General features: G+C 41.3%; 1 protein-coding gene across 7 annotated transcripts in view; it reads left to right on the forward strand.

Annotated features, from left to right (window-relative positions):
- The window catches only part of hivep2a (HIVEP zinc finger 2a), a 370,802-nt gene that overhangs the window by 142,144 nt on the left and 205,513 nt on the right, over window positions 1–23,145 (forward strand). For 5 of the 7 annotated variants that reach the window (XR_013771634.1, XR_013771635.1, XM_079255547.1 and 2 more), the window contains exon 1: window positions 5,874–5,995. The exons of 1 other annotated variant lie outside the window; for it this stretch is intronic. The gene's annotated coding sequence lies outside the window, so the exon portion shown is untranslated. Of the gene's footprint in view, window positions 1–5,754; window positions 5,770–5,873; window positions 5,996–23,145 lie in introns of those variants that run through there. One more of the 7 variants, XM_079255548.1, reaches the window with a different exon arrangement.

Raw genomic sequence — 23,145 nt, forward strand, 5'->3', positions numbered from 1 at the left:
ACCACACGCAAAGGGGTTAGGGTTAGGCAAGGAAGGGGATGGGGCGGCTGAAGGAGATCCCAGACCAAAGGCCCACCGCCCCACAGATGCCACAGAAGGTTCTACGCTTTTCTTAGTTAAAGCTGGAGATCGGGTACCTGTCAATCAAAAGGACACGCCCCTATATATGCCGAACTTCGAGATTAAATTACTTTTAAACGGGCGAGTTAGAAAAAAACATGTTTATTCCTGCTGTAAACATGTTTATTTCAGCTGTATACATGTTTATTTCTGCTGTAAACATGTTTATTTCTGCTCTAAACATGTTTATTTCTGCTGTAAACGTGTTTATTTCTGCTCTAAACATGTTTATTTCTGCTGTAAACGTGTTTATTTCTGCTGTAAACATGTTTATTTCTGCTGTAAACATGCTTATTTCTGCTGTAAACATGTTTATTTCAGCTGTAAATATGCTTATTTCTGCTGTAAACATGTTTATTTCTGCTGTAAACATGTTTATTTCTGCTGTAAACGTGTTTATTTCTGCTGTAAACATGTTTATTTCTGCTGTAAACGTGTTTATTTCTGCTCTAAACATGTTTATTTCTGCTGTAAACATGTTTATTTCTGCTGTAAACGTGTTTATTTCTGCTGTAAACGTGTTTATTTCTGCTGTAAACATGTTTATTTCTGCTGTAAACGTGTTTATTTCTGCTCTAAACATGTTTATTTCTGCTGTAAACGTGTTTATTTCTGCTGTAAACATGTTTATTTCTGCTGTAAACGTGTTTATTTCTGCTGTAAACATGTTTATTTCTGCTGTAAACATGCTTATTTCTGCTGTAAACATGTTTATTACTGCTGTAAACATGTTTATTCCTGCTGTAAATGTGTTTATTCCTGCTGTAAACATGTTTATTACTGCTGTAAACATGTTTATTTCTGCTGTAAACATGTTTATTTCTGCTGTAAACATGCTTATTTCTGCTGTAAACATGTTTATTTCTGCTGTAAACATGTTTATTTCTGCTGTAAACATGTTTATTTCTGCTGTAAACATGTTTATTCCTGCTGTAAACATGTTTATTTCAGCTGTAAACATGTTTATTTCTGCTGTAAACATGCTTATTTCAGCTGTAAACATGTTTATTTCAGCTGTAAACATGTTTATTTCTGCTGTAAACATGTTTATTTCAGCTGTAAACATGCTTATTTCAGCTGTAAACATGTTTATTTCAGCTGTAAACATGTTTATTTCTGCTGTAAACATGCTTATTTCTGCTGTAAACATGTTTTTCCTGCTGTGAAGTTGGTCTTTTTAACATGGGAGTCTATGGGCATTTGCTATGTTTTGCAGCCCCTAGTGGATGAAGGGGGAACTGCAGTTTTATACACTTTTTCATGGGCTTCACTTTTAACTGCTGCAGGCTGCTGCTTGATCTCCATCCTGGAACTCTGGGAAGATCCTTGAGATCCTGGAAGTCCTCTGCATCCGTTGCTGCAGTGTTTGGCGTTTTTCGAGCGGAGGATTTGTGGATGTTTAAATGTGTCAACGGTCTCGGACAGATTCCAGCATCTGGAGGATCAGGTCAGGATCAATGAGACGTTATTGGGAAAAGACTCCGTATAGATCAGCTCCCACCGTGTCTCTGAGATGCTACTGGAGTTATATTTATCCATCTTCCTCCTCCTCCTCTTCTTCCTCCCGTGTTCTGGCTTCATCAGCCTCGGTGTGAAAGCTCTGGGAGCAGATCGGCTCTCTTACATAACAGCTCCTCTTATATAATTTGATGCATATTTGATGCTGAATGGTGCAACTGCAGAGAGCTGTGTGTATTTGGAAAAGAAGGAAAATCCAGGTTTTCGTTGTTTGGCCTCTTTTTCCTCCCGACTTGTTATGTCAGAGGAAAGCTGAAGTGAACAGCCGTCTTCCTGATCTTATTTTTACAGCTTCAGCAGCCGTTAGTGACCCGCTTTAATCCCACTTTTCCTCTGGAGCTGGATCAGATTCAATGACGGGCTGAGTGAAGGTTGACGGATTTAACCTGGATGTTCTTCATGAGTCTCAGGACGCTCTAGAACCGGGGTGTGCAAAGCCGGTTCTCCAGGGCTTTTGTCCTGCAGATTTTTGATGTATACCTGCTCCAGCACACCTGAGTCAAATGAAATGAATCTTCAGCACTATGACTCATTCATTTGAGCAGGGATTCGTGGAAAACCTGCAGGATTGTTGCCCGTGACAACCAGAGCTGGACACCACTGTAGAGTCATAGAGAACTCGCAGAAAATGTCAGAGAAGTTCAGCTGCTTTGAACCAATCAAACAAGAGGTTCTTTTAAGGGGCTCTAATATTCTATTTCAATTTATTCAGCTTTTCAGTGTTAAATACTCATCAGACAAGTTAGCAGCTCCATGTTCACCTATTACCAGGGACGTTGTGGAAAACGGCAAACGCTGTTTTTTCTGACTGTAGTTGGAAAGCGAGTATTTACCAAACAGACATGTCCTGCTCCATTTGTTGCTGCAGGTTGTTGAGTTGTACTCTCGTGTTTCTGGGGTCTTATCCGGGATGGAACATGTTGGGCTGTTTGGTACTGACATCATTTCCAGAGTGGTTGATCATTTCTGCCTGTGTGTCTATGAAGAAAACAGCTGATGTGCACGACAAATGCTCCCAGCAAAAAGTCTCAGTCGGCTGAGAAGATGCTCTCGTGGTGATATTGGTGTAACGCAGGAACACCCCCCTTCCCCGCCCTAATTAACTGTGTAACAGTTAAACTCTTCCCCTCGTTAATATTGATCGGCTTTCTCTCTGTGACGTTCTGCAGACTCACAGGGTGCTCTGCTGCCAGTACAACTGCTGGGAGATCAATCAGGACCTAATGAGATAAACGATCTCAGTAATTAGTTTACAAAGCGCTGACTGACACACACACACACACACACACACACACACACAGTGCCACAACTCAATACAGAAACATAACAACTCAAGAGCTAATAAATATCTAACCCTATTGATCAAAATAGGAAATAATTAGAGAAGTTAGAAAAGCAGTCAGCTGGTGTTCCCAGGTTCCTGGTCTTCCCCGGCCCCCCACCCTCCAGGTATTTCATGTGCCGGTCTTTGTGCTGCCATCGTCATTCTTTGTGACAGTAAACTGAATTCCTGTGATGTGTGGCAGCCTCTGTGACGCAGGCTCATACCGTCCCGGCCGTGGGGACACCCTCCGGTAATTTTAGCGTGATGAGACATGACGGGACAAGCCTGGACTGGATCATATTTTGAACGGAAGCAAACAGCTGAACACGCAGACAGACTGATGGATGCTGAATAGTTATAGCTTTAGATCAGTTCGGTAGATACAAAAATGTTCATATATAATCTGGTAAAAATAGTTCATACAAACATTGTTTTTATGAAACAAACAAAATCAGTTATTTGGGTCTTTTTTTAGATACCATTTACATATAAATACTTATATATTACAGATACCAGAAAAAAATCAACAGTCATATGAATAAAACCCTAACCTAATTCTACCCAAAAAGACAAATTAAGATAAAATATGGTCAATATTAAAAGTAAATAAAAGTGTAAAGGAAGATTTGGTAGTAAAATAGGTAGTTTTTAAGGACATTTGATCACATTTTAAATATGGCCATTCATTCGTTAAGACATACAGTAATGTGAGTGTGCGCGTCTAATATATTAGACTTCTTGTATATTCTTGTTTATTAAAAGATTGTATAATATTTTATAATATAATAACTGTTTTCAGTGAGTGAAGCACACATGTATAAATATAATATTTACGACTGTTACACAGGGCAGAAACTAAGACAGAAACTGAGACTAAGACAGAGATGGAAATGCTCCTCCTCAAATTAAATCATCAAATATTATTGTAAAGATGGAATACATTAGATTAATGTCATCATTAAGGAAGGAGAAGAAGAAAAAAGAGCAGTTTGTAACACTGGCTTGGTAATAGACAGAAAGTCATCTTTTGTTCTTCCCTGATCTGTAGCGTATGAATGCAAATTATTGTGCTTAAATAAGTATAAAATAATATGTGTAACGGTGTGTATAAATGTGTGTAAGGGTGTGTATAAATGTGTGTAACGGTGTGTATAAATGTGTGTAAGGGTGTGTATAAATGTGTGTATAAATGTGTGTAACGGTGTGTATAAATGTGTGTAAGGGTGTGTATAAATGTGTGTAAGGGTGTGTATAAATGTGTGTAAGGGTGTGTATAAATGTGTGTATAAATGTGTGTAAGGGTGTGTATAAATGTGTGTAAGGGTGTGTATAAATGAGTGTAACGGTGTGTATAAATGTGTGTAAGGGTGTGTATAAATATGTGTAACGGTGTGTATAAATGTGTGTAAGGGTGTGTATAAATGTGTGTAACGGTGTGTATAAATGTGTGTAACGGTGTGTATAAATGTGTGTAAGGGTGTGTATAAATATGTGTAACGGTGTGTATAAATGTGTGTAAGGGTGTGTATAAATGTGTGTATAAATGTGTAAGGGTGTGTATAAATGTGTGTAAGGGTGTGTATAAATGTGTGTATAAATGTGTGTAAGGGTGTGTATAAATGTGTGTATAAATGTGTAAGGGTGTGTATAAATGTGTGTAAGGGTGTGTATAAATGTGTGTATAAATGTGTGTAAGGGTGTGTATAAATGTGTGTAAGGGTGTGTATAAATGTGTGTATAAATGTGTGTAAGGGTGTGTATAAATGTGTGTAAGGGTGTGTATAAATGAGTGTAACGGTGTGTATAAATGTGTGTAAGGGTGTGTATAAATATGTGTAACGGTGTGTATAAATGTGTGTAAGGGTGTGTATAAATGTGTGTATAAATGTGTAAGCGTGTGTATAAATGTGTGTAAGGGTGTGTATAAATGTGTGTATAAATGTGTGTAAGGGTGTGTATAAATGTGTGTATAAATGTGTGTAAGGGTGTGTATAAATGTGTGTAAGGGTGTGTATAAATGAGTGTAAGGGTGTGTATAAATGAGTGTAAGGGTGTGTATAAATGTGTGTAAGGGTGTGTATAAATGTGAGTAAGGGTGTGTATAAATGTGTGTAAGGGTGTGTATAAATGTGTGTAAGGGTGTGTATAAATGAGTGTAAGGGTGTGTATAAATGTGTGTAAGGGTGTGTATAAATGTGAGTAAGGGTGTGTATAAATGTGAGTAAGGGTGTGTATAAATGTGTGTAAGGGTGTGTATAAATGTGTGTAAGGGTGTGTATAAATGTGTGTAAGGGTGTGTATAAATGAGTGTAAGGGTGTGTATAAATGTGTGTAAGGGTGTGTATAAATGTGAGTAAGGGTGTGTATAAATGTGTGTAAGGGTGTGTATAAATGTGTGTAAGGGTGTGTATAAATGAGTGTAAGGGTGTGTATAAATGTGTGTAAGGGTGTGTATAAATGTGTGTAAGGGTGTGTATAAATGTGTGTAAGGGTGTGTATAAATGTGTGTAAGGGTGTGTATAAATGTGAGTAAGGGTGTATAAACGAGACTGAAAGCAACTAGATGACATAAAACGATCATGAATGAGAAAATAAATCTAAAACAGTCACATGCAGTTTACAAAAGTAATTCCTGAGTTTTAGTGTGTTAGCAGCTTAGTGAACACACAGCGTGTGTGTTGGTGTCCCTGCTGAGGAGCTGTGTGTGTTGGCCGGCGTGCCTCCCCCTCCCCCAACGAGGCCCCTCCATCTATTTCTGGCTCTGCATCACGCCTGGGCTTTACTCCTGTGGCAAGACCAGTGTTTCTGTAGGTTCTCCCACTGTGCACACTCCAACACACACACACACACACACACACACACCTCCACATGCTCAACCCGTTGGATGTAAATACGGTCATGGACGGACGGATTCTGGTCCACATGATTCGACTCTAAACTTCTGAATGTGAGCGGTTGGTGTGTCTGTTACCGTAGCGATGGAAGGAGGGAGTGTGAAAACAGAGGAGTGTTCACAGACAGAGACATGATCAGGTTGGTTCACTATCTATCTATCTATCTATCTATCTATCTATCTATCTATCTATCTATCCGTCCTGAGTTTCTGTTGACACCCAGTGGGGTGGGTGGAGGGGAAGGAGGATGTCCTCGCCTCTTCGTCGTCCCGTCTCCGCGTGTCCTCATGTCCTGGTCTCTCCACCGTTGTCATGGCGATGCAGCAGCTGTGTGTGACATCATGTGTGAGATATAAACCTCTTCATCAGAAATGTTTTCTCTCTTTTCAACAATCCCTTCTTCCGTCCATCGTCTCATCCTCCCCAGGACGATGTTGGACTCTGGGCTGGTCGGGATGTCTTCATTTTCTTTCCTTTTTTCTTCCTTCCTTCCATCTTTTACTTCTTTTTGCTTCTACTCTTTTCGGTCTCTTTCTCTCTTTTTGTTCTTTAACTTTAGAAACTTCTGGAGGTGCTCATGCCCCTCCTCTTCCTCTTCTCCGTGTGCTTCTGTCCCGCTTTTCTGAGTCTTTTGTCCTTTTGTCCTGATATTGTGGAAGTTGGAACTTGACAATGAGTGGAAACGATGGAAAACTCACCGGAGTCTGAGGATTCTGGAGACCAAAGGGCTGCGGAGCAGGCAGACAGGTCTCAACATGGCTGGATGGAAATAAACGGTTGCAGACAGAATCTGAGCATGGACACACGCTGACGTCCAGAAACATGAATGGATTGAAGGTTAAATGATGAGTAAATGCACACCTGGTCATTTGAGTCATACTTGGCCAGCTCAGGTGTATTTTGGAAACATTCCGATGACATCGCTAAAATCCTAGATAAAATGTCAGAAACATCTGGATGAGTTCAGGAACTCATTGTGGTTAAAACTGGTTGGAGTCTGTTGTCATGGAAACAGCATGATGTAGAATCTTTCACCGCTTCACTCGTTCATTTTACACCAAAATAAATCCTGTTACCGTGGTCTAACTGACACCACCACGCATGTGCACCTACACGCACACCGAGCTCCAGCAGGACAGGTGGCTTCATCACCTGGACGACCAGTTTTACCTCATTCATCACACTCGCTCTCTGCAGGTGTAAACCCCCCTCGCACGTCTGTGCTCTCAGCCCTGCCAGAAAACATGCGCACACATGGAGCAGGTACTGGCAGTGTTTCACAGCCTCTAGTCGCCTGGCAACAGAGCTTGTTGATGGAGGGATGAAGGGAAAGAGGAAGGCAGATAGGAGGATTAAACTGAAACGTGGTTGAACACAAGTGAAGCTGGAATGGAAGGAGTGACGGATGGATGGAGATAGCAGCTGTTAGCGTGTGTAAAAAGTATAGTTTCATGGAGACGTTCACCATTGTTAGCAGCTGTTAGCGTGTGTAAAAAGTAGTTTCAGGGAGACGTTCAGCATTGTTAGCAGCTGTTAGCGTGTGTAAAAAGTAGTTTCAGGGAGACGTTCAGCATTGTTAGCAGCTGTTAGCGTGTGTAAAAAGTAGTTTCAGGGAGACGTTCAGCATTGTTAGCAGCTGTTAGCGTGTGTAAAAAGTAGTTTCAGGGAGACGTTCAGCATTGTTAGCAGCTGTTAGCGTGTGTAAAAAGTATAGTTTCAGGGAGACGTTCAGCATTGTTAGCAGCTGTTAGCGTGTGTAAAAAGTAGTTTCAGGGAGACGTTCGGCATTGTTAGCAGCTGTTAGCGTGTGTAAAAAGTAGTTTCAGGGAGACGTTCAGCATTGTTAGCAGCTGTTAGCGTGTGTAAAAAGTAGTTTCAGGGAGACGTTCAGCATTGTTAGCAGCTGTTAGCGTGTGTAAAAAGTATAGTTTCAGGGAGACGTTCAGCATTGTTAGCAGCTGTTAGCGTGTGTAAAAAGTAGTTTCAGGGAGACGTTCAGCATTGTTAGCAGCTGTTAGCGTGTGTAAAAAGTAGTTTCAGGGAGACGTTCAGCATTGTTAGCAGCTGTTAGCGTGTGTAAAAAGTATAGTTTCAGGGAGACGTTCAGCATTGTTAGCAGCTGTTAGCGTGTGTAAAAAGTAGTTTCAGGGAGACGTTCAGCATTGTTAGCAGCTGTTAGCGTGTGTAAAAAGTAGTTTCAGGGAGACGTTCAGCATTGTTAGCAGCTGTTAGTGTGTGTAAAAAGTATAGTTTCATGGAGACGTTCAGCATTGTTAGCAGCTGTTAGCGTGTGTAAAAAGAAGTTTCAGGGAGACGTTCAGCATTGTTAGCAGCTGTTAGCGTGTGTAAAAAGTAGTTTCAGGGAGACGTTCAGCATTGTTAGCAGCTGTTAGCGTGTGTAAAAAGTAGTTTCAGGGAGCTGTTCAGCATTGTTAGCAGCTGTTAGCGTGTGTAAAAAGTATAGTTTCAGGGAGACGTTCAGCATTGTTAGCAGCTGTTAGCGTGTGTAAAAAGTATAGTTTCAGGGAGACGTTCAGCATTGTTAGCAGCTGTTAGCGTGTGTAAAAAGTAGTTTCAGGGAGACGTTCAGCATTGTTAGCAGCTGTTAGCGTGTGTAAAAAGTAGTTTCAGGGAGCTGTTCAGCATTGTTAGCAGCTGTTAGTGTGTGTAAAAAGTAGTTTCAGGGAGACGTTCAGCATTGTTAGCAGCTGTTAGCGTGTGTAAAAAGAAGTTTCAGGGAGACGTTCAGCATTGTTAGCAGCTGTTAGCGTGTGTAAAAAGTAGTTTCAGGGAGACGTTCAGCATTGTTAGCAGCTGTTAGCGTGTGTAAAAAGTAGTTTCAGGGAGCTGTTCAGCATTGTTAGCAGCTGTTAGCGTGTGTAAAAAGTATAGTTTCAGGGAGACGTTCAGCATTGTTAGCAGCTGTTAGCGTGTGTAAAAAGTATAGTTTCAGGGAGACGTTCAGCATTGTTAGCAGCTGTTAGCGTGTGTAAAAAGTAGTTTCAGGGAGACGTTCAGCATTGTTAGCAGCTGTTAGCGTGTGTAAAAAGTAGTTTCAGGGAGACGTTCAGCATTGTTAGCAGCTGTTAGCGTGTGTAAAAAGTAGTTTCAGGGAGACGTTCAGCATTGTTAGCAGCTGTTAGCGTGTGTAAAAAGAAGTTTCAGGGAGCTGTTCAGCATTGTTAGCAGCTGTTAGCGTGTGTAAAAAGTATAGTTTCATGGAGACGTTCACCATTGTTAGCAGCTGTTAGCGTGTGTAAAAAGTAGTTTCAGGGAGACGTTCAGCATTGTTAGCAGCTGTTAGCGTGTGTAAAAAGTAGTTTCATGGAGACGTTCAGCATTGTTATCAGCTGTTAGCGTGTGTAAAAAGTAGTTTCAGGGAGACATTAAGCATTGTTAGCAGCTGTTAGCGTGTGTAAAAAGTAGTTTCAGGGAGACGTTCAGCATTGTTAGCAGCTGTTAGCGTGTGTAAAAAGTAGTTTCAGGGAGACGTTCAGCATTGTTAGCAGCTGTTAGCGTGTGTAAAAAGTAGTTTCAAGGAGACGTTCAGCATTGTTAGCAGCTGTTAGCGTGTGTAAAAAGTATAGTTTCATGGAGACGTTCACCATTGTTAGCAGCTGTTAGCGTGTGTAAAAAGTAGTTTCAGGGAGACGTTCAGCATTGTTAGCAGCTGTTAGCGTGTGTAAAAAGTAGTTTCATGGAGACGTTCAGCATTGTTAGCAGCTGTTAGCGTGTGTAAAAAGTAGTTTCAGGGAGACATTAAGCATTGTTAGCAGCTGTTAGCGTGTGTAAAAAGTAGTTTCAGGGAGACGTTCAGCATTGTTAGCAGCTGTTAGCGTGTGTAAAAAGTAGTTTCAGGGAGACGTTCAGCATTGTTAGCAGCTGTTAGCGTGTGTAAAAAGTAGTTTCAGGGAGACGTTCAGCATTGTTAGCAGCTGTTAGCGTGTGTAAAAAGAAGTTTCAGGGAGATGTTCAGCATTGTTAGCAGCTGTTAGCGTGTGTAAAAAGTAGTTTCAGGGAGACGTTCAGCATTGTTAGCAGCTGTTAGCGTGTGTAAAAAGTAGTTTCAGGGAGACTTTCAGCATTGTTAGCAGCTGTTAGCGTGTGTAAAAAGTAGTTTCAGGGAGCTGTTCAGCATTGTTAGCAGCTGTTAGCGTGTGTAAAAAGTATAGTTTCAGGGAGACGTTCAGCATTGTTAGCAGCTGTTAGCGTGTGTAAAAAGTATAGTTTCAGGGAGACGTTCAGCATTGTTAGCAGCTGTTAGCGTGTGTAAAAAGTAGTTTCAGGGAGACGTTCAGCATTGTTAGCAGCTGTTAGCGTGTGTAAAAAGTAGTTTCAGGGAGACGTTCAGCATTGTTAGCAGCTGTTAGCGTGTGTAAAAAGTAGTTTCAGGGAGACGTTCAGCATTGTTAGCAGCTGTTAGCGTGTGTAAAAAGAAGTTTCAGGGAGCTGTTCAGCATTGTTAGCAGCTGTTAGCGTGTGTAAAAAGTATAGTTTCATGGAGACGTTCACCATTGTTAGCAGCTGTTAGCGTGTGTAAAAAGTAGTTTCAGGGAGACGTTCAGCATTGTTAGCAGCTGTTAGCGTGTGTAAAAAGTAGTTTCATGGAGACGTTCAGCATTGTTAGCAGCTGTTAGCGTGTGTAAAAAGTAGTTTCAGGGAGACATTAAGCATTGTTAGCAGCTGTTAGCGTGTGTAAAAAGTAGTTTCAGGGAGACGTTCAGCATTGTTAGCAGCTGTTAGCGTGTGTAAAAAGTAGTTTCAGGGAGACGTTCAGCATTGTTAGCAGCTGTTAGCGTGTGTAAAAAGTAGTTTCAAGGAGACGTTCAGCATTGTTAGCAGCTGTTAGCGTGTGTAAAAAGTATAGTTTCATGGAGACGTTCACCATTGTTAGCAGCTGTTAGCGTGTGTAAAAAGTAGTTTCAGGGAGACGTTCAGCATTGTTAGCAGCTGTTAGCGTGTGTAAAAAGTAGTTTCATGGAGACGTTCAGCATTGTTAGCAGCTGTTAGCGTGTGTAAAAAGTAGTTTCAGGGAGACATTAAGCATTGTTAGCAGCTGTTAGCGTGTGTAAAAAGTAGTTTCAGGGAGACGTTCAGCATTGTTAGCAGCTGTTAGCGTGTGTAAAAAGTAGTTTCAGGGAGACGTTCAGCATTGTTAGCAGCTGTTAGCGTGTGTAAAAAGTAGTTTCAGGGAGACGTTCAGCATTGTTAGCAGCTGTTAGCGTGTGTAAAAAGAAGTTTCAGGGAGATGTTCAGCATTGTTAGCAGCTGTTAGCGTGTGTAAAAAGTAGTTTCAGGGAGACGTTCAGCATTGTTAGCAGCTGTTAGCGTGTGTAAAAAGTAGTTTCAGGGAGACGTTCAGCATTGTTAGCAGCTGTTAGCGTGTGTAAAAAGTAGTTTCAGGGAGACGTTCAGCATTGTTAGCAGCTGTTAGCGTGTGTAAAAAGTATAGTTTCATGGAGATGTTCAGCATTATTAGCAGCTGTTAGCGTGTGTAAAAAGTATAGTTTCATGGAGATGTTCAGCATTGTTAGCAGCTATTAGCGTGTGTAAAAAGTAGTTTCAGGGAGACGTTCAGCATTGTTAGCAGCTGTTAGTGTGTGTAAAAAGTATAGTTTAATGGAGACGTTCAGCATTGTTAGCAGCTGTTAGCGTGTGTACAAAGTAGTTTCAGGGAGACGTTCAGCATTGTTAGCAGCTGTTAGCGTGTGTAAAAAGTAGTTTCAGGGAGACGTTCAGCATTGTTAGCAGCTGTTAGTGTGTGTAAAAAGTATAGTTTCATGGAGACGTTCAGCATTGTTATCAGCTGTTAGCGTGTGTAAAAAGTAGTTTCAGGGAGACGTTCAGCATTGTTAGCAGCTGTTAGCGTGTGTAAAAAGTATAGTTTCATGGAGATGTTCAGCATTGTTAGCAGCTATTAGCGTGTGTAAAAAGTAGTTTCAGGGAGACGTTCAGCATTGTTAGCAGCTGTTAGTGTGTGTAAAAAGTATAGTTTCATGGAGACGTTCAGCATTGTTAGCAGCTGTTAGCGTGTGTAAAAAGTAGTTTCAGGGAGACGTTCAGCATTGTTAGCAGCTGTTAGCGTTTGTAAAAAGTATAGTTTCATGGAGATGTTCAGCATTGTTAGCAGCTATTAGCGTGTGTAAAAAGTAGTTTCAGGGAGACGTTCAGCATTGTTAGCAGCTGTTAGCGTGTGTAAAAAGTATAGTTTCATGGAGACGTTCAGCATTGTTAGCAGCTGTTAGCGTGTGTAAAAAGTAGTTTCAGGGAGACGTTCAGCATTGTTAGCAGCTGTTAGCGTGTGTAAAAAGTAGTTTCAGGGAGACGTTCAGCATTGTTAGCAGCTGTTAGCGTGTGTAAAAAGTAGTTTCAGGGAGCTGTTCAGCATTGTTAGCAGCTGTTAGTGTGTGTAAAAAGAATAGTTTCATGGAGACGTTCAGCATTGTTAGCAGCTGTTAGCGTGTGTAAAAAGAAGTTTCAGGGAGACGTTCAGCATTGTTAGCAGCTGTTAGCGTGTGTAAAAAGTAGTTTCAGGGAGACGTTCAGCATTGTTAGCAGCTGTTAGCGTGTGTAAAAAGTAGTTTCAGGGAGCTGTTCAGCATTGTTAGCAGCTGTTAGCGTGTGTAAAAAGTATAGTTTCAGGGAGACGTTCAGCATTGTTAGCAGCTGTTAGCGTGTGTAAAAAGTATAGTTTCAGGGAGACGTTCAGCATTGTTAGCAGCTGTTAGCGTGTGTAAAAAGTAGTTTCAGGGAGACGTTCAGCATTGTTAGCAGCTGTTAGCGTGTGTAAAAAGTAGTTTCAGGGAGACGTTCAGCATTGTTAGCAGCTGTTAGCGTGTGTAAAAAGTAGTTTCAGGGAGACGTTCAGCATTGTTAGCAGCTGTTAGCGTGTGTAAAAAGAAGTTTCAGGGAGCTGTTCAGCATTGTTAGCAGCTGTTAGCGTGTGTAAAAAGTATAGTTTCATGGAGACGTTCACCATTGTTAGCAGCTGTTAGCGTGTGTAAAAAGTAGTTTCAGGGAGACGTTCAGCATTGTTAGCAGCTGTTAGCGTGTGTAAAAAGTAGTTTCATGGAGACGTTCAGCATTGTTAGCAGCTGTTAGCGTGTGTAAAAAGTAGTTTCAGGGAGACATTAAGCATTGTTAGCAGCTGTTAGCGTGTGTAAAAAGTAGTTTCAGGGAGACGTTCAGCATTGTTAGCAGCTGTTAGCGTGTGTAAAAAGTAGTTTCAGGGAGACGTTCAGCATTGTTAGCAGCTGTTAGCGTGTGTAAAAAGTAGTTTCAAGGAGACGTTCAGCATTGTTAGCAGCTGTTAGCGTGTGTAAAAAGTAGTTTCAGGGAGACGTTCAGCATTGTTAGCAGCTGTTAGCGTGTGTAAAAAGTAGTTTCAGGGATACGTTCAGCATTGTTAGCAGCTGTTAGCGTGTGTAAAAAGAAGTTTCAGGGAGACGTTCAGCATTGTTAGCAGCTGTTAGCGTGTGTAAAAAGTAGTTTCAGGGAGATGTTCAGCATTGTTAGCAGCTGTTAGCGTGTGTAAAAAGTAGTTTCAGGGAGACGTTCAGCATTGTTAGCAGCTGTTAGCGTGTGTAAAAAGTAGTTTCAGGGAGACGTTCAGCATTGTTAGCAGCTGTTAGCGTGTGTAAAAAGTATAGTTTCATGGAGATGTTCAGCATTGTTAGCAGCTGTTAGCGTGTGTAAAAAGTATAGTTTCATGGAGATGTTCAGCATTGTTAGCAGCTATTAGCGTGTGTAAAAAGTAGTTTCAGGGAGACGTTCAGCATTGTTAGCAGCTGTTAGTGTGTGTAAAAAGTATAGTTTCATGGAGACGTTCAGCATTGTTAGCAGCTGTTAGCGTGTGTACAAAGTAGTTTCAGGGAGACGTTCAGCATTGTTAGCAGCTGTTAGCGTGTGTAAAAAGTAGTTTCAGGGAGACGTTCAGCATTGTTAGCAGCTGTTAGTGTGTGTAAAAAGTATAGTTTCATGGAGACGTTCAGCATTGTTATCAGCTGTTAGCGTGTGTAAAAAGTAGTTTCAGGGAGACGTTCAGCATTGTTAGCAGCTGTTAGCGTGTGTAAAAAGTATAGTTTCAGGGAGACGTTCAGCATTGTTAGCAGCTGTTAGCGTGTGTAAAAAGTAGTTTCAGGGAGACGTTCAGCATTGTTAGCAGCTGTTAGCGTGTGTAAAAAGTAGTTTCAGGGAGACGTTCAGCATTGTTAGCAGCTGTTAGCGTGTGTAAAAAGTAGTTTCAGGGAGCTGTTCAGCATTGTTAGCAGCTGTTAGTGTGTGTAAAAAGTATAGTTTCATGGAGACGTTCAGCATTGTTAGCAGCTGTTAGCGTGTGTAAAAAGTAGTTTCAGGGAGACGTTCAGCATTGTTAGCAGCTGTTAGCGTGTGTAAAAAGTAGTTTCAGGGAGACGTTCAGCATTGTTAGCAGCTGTTAGCGTGTGTAAAAAGTAGTTTCAGGGAGCTGTTCAGCATTGTTAGCAGCTGTTAGCGTGTGTAAAAAGTATAGTTTCAGGGAGACGTTCAGCATTGTTAGCAGCTGTTAGCGTGTGTAAAAAGTATAGTTTCAGGGAGACGTTCAGCATTGTTAGCAGCTGTTAGCGTGTGTAAAAAGTAGTTTCAGGGAGACGTTCAGCATTGTTAGCAGCTGTTAGCGTGTGTAAAAAGTAGTTTCAGGGAGACGTTCAGCATTGTTAGCAGCTGTTAGCGTGTGTAAAAAGTAGTTTCAGGGAGACGTTCAGCATTGTTAGCAGCTGTTAGCGTGTGTAAAAAGAAGTTTCAGGGAGCTGTTCAGCATTGTTAGCAGCTGTTAGCGTGTGTAAAAAGTATAGTTTCATGGAGACGTTCACCATTGTTAGCAGCTGTTAGCGTGTGTAAAAAGTAGTTTCAGGGAGACGTTCAGCATTGTTAGCAGCTGTTAGCGTGTGTAAAAAGTAGTTTCATGGAGACGTTCAGCATTGTTAGCAGCTGTTAGCGTGTGTAAAAAGTAGTTTCAGGGAGACATTAAGCATTGTTAGCAGCTGTTAGCGTGTGTAAAAAGTAGTTTCAGGGAGACGTTCAGCATTGTTAGCAGCTGTTAGCGTGTGTAAAAAGTAGTTTCAGGGAGACGTTCAGCATTGTTAGCAGCTGTTAGCGTGTGTAAAAAGTAGTTTCAAGGAGACGTTCAGCATTGTTAGCAGCTGTTAGCGTGTGTAAAAAGTAGTTTCAGGGAGACGTTCAGCATTGTTAGCAGCTGTTAGCGTGTGTAAAAAGTAGTTTCAGGGAGACGTTCAGCATTGTTAGCAGCTGTTAGCGTGTGTAAAAAGAAGTTTCAGGGAGACGTTCAGCATTGTTAGCAGCTGTTAGCGTGTGTAAAAAGTAGTTTCAGGGAGACGTTCAGCATTGTTAGCAGCTGTTAGCGTGTGTAAAAAGTAGTTTCAGGGAGACGTTCAGCATTGTTAGCAGCTGTTAGCGTGTGTAAAAAGTAGTTTCAGGGAGACGTTCAGCATTGTTAGCAGCTGTTAGCGTGTGTAAAAAGTATAGTTTCATGGAGATGTTCAGCATTATTAGCAGCTGTTAGCGTGTGTAAAAAGTATAGTTTCATGGAGATGTTCAGCATTGTTAGCAGCTATTAGCGTGTGTAAAAAGTAGTTTCAGGGAGACGTTCAGCATTGTTAGCAGCTGTTAGTGTGTGTAAAAAGTATAGTTTCATGGAGACGTTCAGCATTGTTAGCAGCTGTTAGCGTGTGTACAAAGTAGTTTCAGGGAGACGTTCAGCATTGTTAGCAGCTGTTAGCGTGTGTAAAAAGTAGTTTCAGGGAGACGTTCAGCATTGTTAGCAGCTGTTAGTGTGTGTAAAAAGTATAGTTTCATGGAGACGTTCAGCATTGTTATCAGCTGTTAGCGTGTGTAAAAAGTAGTTTCAGGGAGACGTTCAGCATTGTTAGCAGCTGTTAGCGTGTGTAAAAAGTATAGTTTCATGGAGATGTTCAGCATTGTTAGCAGCTATTAGCGTGTGTAAAAAGTAGTTTCAGGGAGACGTTCAGCATTGTTAGCAGCTGTTAGTGTGTGTAAAAAGTATAGTTTCATGGAGACGTTCAGCATTGTTAGCAGCTGTTAGCGTGTGTAAAAAGTAGTTTCAGGGAGACGTTCAGCATTGTTAGCAGCTGTTAGCGTGTGTAAAAAGTATAGTTTCATGGAGATGTTCAGCATTGTTAGCAGCTATTAGCGTGTGTAAAAAGTAGTTTCAGGGAGACGTTCAGCATTGTTAGCAGCTGTTAGCGTGTGTAAAAAGTATAGTTTCATGGAGACGTTCAGCATTGTTAGCAGCTGTTAGCGTGTGTAAAAAGTAGTTTCAGGTAGACGTTCAGCATTGTTAGCAGCTGTTAGTGTGTGTAAAAAGTATAGTTTCATGGAGACGTTCAGCATTGTTAGCAGCTGTTAGCGTGTGTAAAAAGTAGTTTCAGGGAGACGTTCAGCATTGTTAGCAGCTGTTAGCGTGTGTAAAAAGTATAGTTTCATGGAGATGTTCAGCATTGTTAGCAGCTATTAGCGTGTGTAAAAAGTAGTTTCATGGAGACGTTCAGCATTGTTAGCAGCTGTTAGCGTGTGTACAAAGTAGTTTCAGGGAGACGTTCAGCATTGTTAGCAGCTGTTAGCGTGTGTAAAAAGTAGTTTCAGGGAGACGTTCAGCATTGTTAGCAGCTGTTAGTGTGTGTAAAAAGTATAGTTTCATGGAGACGTTCAGCATTGTTATCAGCTGTTAGCGTGTGTAAAAAGTAGTTTCAGGGAGACGTTCAGCATTGTTAGCAGCTGTTAGCGTGTGTAAAAAGTATAGTTTCATGGAGATGTTCAGCATTGTTAGCAGCTATTAGCGTGTGTAAAAAGTAGTTTCAGGGAGACGTTCAGCATTGTTAGCAGCTGTTAGTGTGTGTAAAAAGTATAGTTTCATGGAGACGTTCAGCATTGTTAGCAGCTGTTAGCGTGTGTAAAAAGTAGTTTCAGGGAGACGTTCAGCATTGTTAGCAGCTGTTAGCGTGTGTAAAAAGTATAGTTTCATGGAGATGTTCAGCATTGTTAGCAGCTATTAGCGTGTGTAAAAAGTAGTTTCAGGGAGACGTTCAGCATTGTTAGCAGCTGTTAGCGTGTGTAAAAAGTATAGTTTCATGGAGACGTTCAGCATTGTTAGCAGCTGTTAGCGTGTGTAAAAAGTAGTTTCAGGTAGACGTTCAGCATTGTTAGCAGCTGTTAGTGTGTGTAAAAAGTATAGTTTCATGGAGACGTTCAGCATTGTTAGCAGCTGTTAGCGTGTGTAAAAAGTAGTTTCAGGGAGACGTTCAGCATTGTTAGCAGCTGTTAGCGTGTGTAAAAAGTATAGTTTCATGGAGATGTTCAGCATTGTTAGCAGCTATTAGCGTGTGTAAAAAGTAGTTTCAGGGAGACGTTCAGCATTGTTAGCAGCTGTTAGCGTGTGTAAAAAGTATAGTTTCATGGAGACGTTCAGCATTGTTAGCAGCTGTTAGCGTGTGTAAAAAGTAGTTTCAGGGAGACGTTCAGCATTGTTAGCAGCTGTTAGTGTGTGTAAAAAGTATAGTTTCATGGAGACGTTCAGCATTGTTAGCAGCTGTTAGCGTGTGTAAAAAGTAGTTTCAGGGAGACGTTCAGCATTGTTAGCAGCTGTTAGTGTGTGTAAAAAGTATAGTTTCATGGAGACGTTCAGCATTGTTAGCAGCTGTTAGCGTGTGTAAAAAGTAGTTTCAGGGAGACGTTCAGCATTGTTAGCAGCTGTTAGCGTGTGTAAAAAGTAGTTTCAGGGAGACGTTCAGCATTGTTAGCAGCTGTTAGCGTGTGTAAAAAGTAGTTTCATGGAGACGTTCAGCATTGTTAGCAGCTGTTAGCGTGTGTAAAAAGTAGTTTCAGGGAGACGTTCAGCATTGTTAGCAGCTGTTAGCGTGTGTAAAAAGTAGTTTCAGGGAGACGTTCAGCATTGTTAGCAGCTGTTAGCGTGTGTAAAAAGTAGTTTCATGGAGACGTTCAGCATTGTTAGCAGCTGTTAGCGTGTGTAAAAAGTAGTTTCAGGGAGACGTTCAGCATTGTTAGCAGCTATTAGCCTGTGTAAAAAGTAGTTTCAGGGAGACGTTCAGCATTGTTAGCAGCTATTAGCCTGTGTAAAAAGTAGTTTCAGGGAGACGTTCAGCATTGTTAGCAGCTGTTAGCATTATTAGCAACTTTTTAGACACAGTTTGTGTCTGATTGATGACTGCGTCCATGTTTCCATGTGAGAGACTCGAAAATGCTCCTTTTCTGCCCTTGTGCTTTTAACGCGTTCCATTTCCATCCCCTCCCTCCTCTTCCAGCTCTGTGAAAACATGTAAACTTCCAAGACTTTCTGTGTTCCTGTCAGACATCTCTCTGGGTTTTTTACTTCCCAGAGGTGTGAAAGTATGTGCATGTGAGCGTGCATGTGTGTGATGCAGGAATGTGGACGCTCGTAAGTGAACCCTGATTTTCCGCTCCCGCTGGGACACATCCCATTATCAGTTTTATATGAAAGTAGAAAATTCTTCTGTAGTCTTTGGGCATGTGTGTGTGTGTGATTGTGTGTGTGTTTGTGTGTGTGTGTGTGTGTGTCTGTGTGTGTGTTTATAATGAGGTATAAAATCTGGGAATTTTCCCTCCTCTCTGTGTCTTTACAGCAGCAGCTCCATAAAACCAGAGATTTAGTCTCCTTCAGGATGTTGTTCCCTAATACTCCACCAGATATTTTTGTTTTGATTAATCTGCTTTATTTCAAATAAACATGAATACACCTTAATCCCAGTCAGCATGTAAACATGTTTTCATACATATTCATGTTTCCATGCATACATGATGTTTCCTTGATGTTTCCATGTAGACATACATGGTGATGGTGATGATGATGACGTTCATGTTGATTTATACAGTTTCATGGTAGTTCATGTTGCTTAATGTTATTTTAGTACATTTTATTTTATTCATTTTAGTACATCTTGGTTCATGTTGGTTGTGCTTGGTAAACCTTGGTTCACATCTGTTCAGGTTGGTACATATTGGTTTATTTTGGTTGAGTTTTGTAAATCTTAGTTCATACTGGTTGAGGTTGGTTGATCCTGGTTCATGTTGGCTGAAGTTGGTACACATTGGTTCACATCGGTTGAGGTTGGTAGACATTGGTTCATACCGGTTGAGGTTGGTACACATTGGTACATATTGGTTGAGGTTGGTACATATTGGTTCAAATTGGTTGAGGTTGGAAATCTTGGTTCACATCTGTTCAGGTTGGTACACATTGGTACATATTGGTTCATATTGGTTGAGGTTGTTACACATTGGTACATATTGGTTGAGGTTGGTAGACACTGGTTCATATCGGTTGAGGCTGGTACACATTGGTACATATTTGTTGAGGTTGGTAGACACTGGTTCATATCGGTTGAGGTTGGTACACATTGGTACATATTGGTTCATACTGGTTGAGATTGGTACATATTGGTTCATATCGGTTGAGGTTGGTACTCATTGGTACATATTAGTTCATATTGGTTGAGGTTGGTACACATTGGTTCATATTGGTTAAGGTTGGTACACATTGGTACATATTGGTTCATATTGGTTGAGATTCGTACATATTGGTTCATATTGGTTGAGGTTGGTTGACATTGGTTCATATTGGTTGAGGTTGGAAATCTTGGTTCATATTAGTTGACATTGGTTCATATTGGTTGAGGTTGGTACACATTGGTACATATTGGTTAATATCCGTTGAGGTTGGTACACATTGGTACATATTGGTTCATATTGGTTGAGGTTGGTACACATTGGTTCATATTGGTTGAGGTTGGAAATCTTGGTTCATATTAGTTGACATTGGTTCATATTGGTTGAGGTTGGTACACATTGGTACATATTGGTTCATACTGGCTGAGATTGGTCAACCTGTATCTTAGACCCTCTCCCAACGAGCCTCTTTAAGGACATTTTCCCTTTAATTAATACATCACTACTAAATCTTATCAATATGTCTTTAGTGACAGGATATGTACCACAATCATTTAAAACTGCTGTAATCAAGCCTTTACTTAAAAAGCAATCGCTGGATCCAGAGGTGATAGCAAATTATAGACCTATATCTAACCTCCCGTTTATGTCCAAAATTCTGGAGAAAATAGTTTCAGCTCAGCTACATGCCCACCTGAGCAGAAATAATTTATGCGAGGAGTTTCAGTCAGGATTTAGAGCTCATCATAGCACTGAGACAGCATTGGTGAAAGTTACTAATGACCTTCTTATGGCCTCAGACAAAGGACTTGTGTCCGTACTTATCTTGCTTGCTCTTAGTGCTGCATTTGATACAGTCGATCATAACATTCTGTTACAGAGACTAGAACAGGTGGTTGGAATTACAGGTACAGCGTTAAGCTGGTTTAAATCATATTTATCTGATAGACTTCAGTTTGTTCATGTAAATGACAAGTCCTCCTCCCAAACTACAGTAAGTCATGGAGTCCCTCAAGGTTCTGTACTTGGACCAATACTCTTCATGCTATATATGCTCCCTTTAGGCAAAATTATTAGACAGCATGGAATAAACTTTCATTGTTATGCAGATGATACTCAGATATACGTATCCTTTAAACCAGATGAAACAAATCAGCCCAATAGGCTACAAAATTGTCTCATAGACATAAAGACTTGGATGTCTAGAAATTTTCTCCTCTTAAACTCAGATAAGACTGAAGTAATTCTCGTTGGATCTGAAAAACTCAGAGCTAAATTTTCCGGTTTTGTAATGAACCTGGATGGCATTACTTTAGCTTCCAGTGCTACAGTGAGAAACCTTGGAGTAATATTTGACCCTGACCTGTCCTTTGGCCCACATATTAAGCAGGTTACTAAAACAGCTTTCTTTCATTTACGTAATATAGCCAAAATTAGGGACATTCTGTCTCAGAGTGATGCAGAAAAACTGGTTCACGCTTTTGTTACTTCGAGACTAGATTACTGTAACTCTCTATTACTGGGCTGTCCTAAATATGCCCTGAAAAGCCTTCAGCTGATCCAGAATTCTGCAGCCAGAGTCCTGACCAGAACCAGCAGGAGAGATCATATTTCTCCAGTTTTAGCCTCTCTTCATTGGCTGCCTGTTGAATCTAGAATGGAATTTAAAATCCTTCTCCTTACATATAAAGCCCTCCACAACCAGGCACCACTATATATCAAAGACCTCATTGTTCCTTATATACCAAGCAGAGTACTTTGTTCGCAGACTGCAGGCTTACTTGTGGTTCCTAGAGTCTCAAAGAGCCGAGCAGGAGGCAGAGCCTTTGGTTATCAGGCCCCTCTCTTATGGAATAAGCTCCCAGTTAGTGTTAGGGAAGCAGACACCCTCCCCACCTTTAAGACTAGGCTGAAGACTTATCTTTTTGATAAGTCCTATAGCTAGGGATGGTTAGCATCCCTTAGTTATGCTGCTATAGGTTTAGACTGCTGAGGGACATTTCCTGATACACTGAGCTTCTTTCTCTTTATCTCTCTCTTTTATACCCCCCCCCTCAAATAACAGTGTAGCATCATTAACATGTATGTCTCCTGTCTCAGCAGGTCTCCCTGGCCGGGAGTAGCAGTTCCTGTTGTCTGTTGTCTTTCTGTCCTCTTCCCCCCACACAGCAGAGGCAGATGGCTGCCTGTCCTGAGCCGGGTTCTGCTGGAGGTTTCCTTCCTGTTAAAAGGGAGTTTTTTCCTTCCCACTGTCGCCAGTGTGCTTGCTCAGGATGGGAGATTAAGTTGGACTCAACTCAATCTGTTGGTTTCCTTATATAGGCTGTTATGAATTGGCCTTCATTATGTTTTCCCCTCTGTCTGTAAAGCGTCTTGAGATGGCATTGCCATGATTTGACGCTATATAAATAAAGTTGAATTGAATTGAATTGAATTGGTACACATTGGTTCATATTGGCTGAGGTTGGTACACATTGGTTCATATTGGTTGAGGTTGGTACACATTGGTTCAAATTGGTTCATATTGGTTGAGGTTGGTACACATCGGTACATATTGGTTCATATTGGTTGAGGTTGGTACATCTTGGTTTATATCGGTTGAGGTTGGTACATATTGGTTCATATTGGTTGAGGTTGGAAATCTTGGTTCATATTAGTTGACATTGGTTCATATCGGTTGAGGTTGGTACACATTGGTACATATTGGTTCATATTGGTTGAGGTTGGTACACATCGGTACATATTGGTTCATATTGGTTGAGGTTGGTACATCTTGGTTTATATCGGTTGAGGTTGGTACACATTGGTTCATATTGGTTGAGGTTGGTACACATTGGTTCATATTGGTTGAGGTTGGTACACATTGGTTCATATTGGTTGAGGTTGGTACACATTGGTTCATATTGGTTGAGGTTGGTACATCTTGGTTTATATCGGTTGAGGTTGGTACATATTGGTTCATATTGGTTGAGGTTGTTAGATCTTAGTTCATAGTGGTTGCGGTTGGTACATCTTGGCTCATATTGGTTGACATTGGTACATCTTCCCTCTCCAGCCCGACACACACACACACCTATTCAGAGCACACAGAGAACGCTGGCACATCTTGGCTGCCACTGCTCTGTGAGTTTATGTAAGCCTATGTAAGTTTGTGTAAATGTAAATCTCTTATCTTGTCATGGAAATTACAGTTGTGGTCTGTAAGTGGACTGTCAACTCATCAAATCCATCACGGTGAAATATACAGACTGTCACTTGAGTTGACGTGCAACCGAGTGAGTAGCTCACCTGGATCTGAAGCTGCCTGCAGCCACCCAGCCATGTTGATCAGCTGTGTGTGGCTTGTGCTCTACTGGTTTATCCTGGCAGTTGTCCAACAGTCATCAACAGCACTTTTCCGGTATACAACCACAGAGTCTAGACTCCATTATAATCCACATGATCCACCAGCACCTGCTCTGCTCCAATATCCGGACATCCTGCACATACCCCGGCGGAGAACCACTCACCAGGGCTCACGTCCAAACTTCCAATATGACAACTCCAGCTCCATAAAGTCTTTTTGGTCTGCTGCTCGACGCCCAATGAGGAACACCGGTCGCCGCATGAATCCTGCGGTGCTGATCCACACCCCGCGGTCGGCTAATGTGGCTGTCAGGCTCAGCAGCACGTCGGTCAACTTCGGTCTGATAAATATCTCGTTCGGGTTCTCCTGACGGAGCGTAAATTTGACGTCTTGTGCCTGACTGAGACCTGGCAGCAGCCAAATGACTTCGGTTCTCTTAATGAAGC

Source organism: Telmatherina bonti, assembly GCF_933228915.1.
Source record: "Telmatherina bonti genome assembly, chromosome: 16".
Lineage (NCBI taxonomy): Eukaryota > Metazoa > Chordata > Actinopteri > Atheriniformes > Telmatherinidae > Telmatherina > Telmatherina bonti.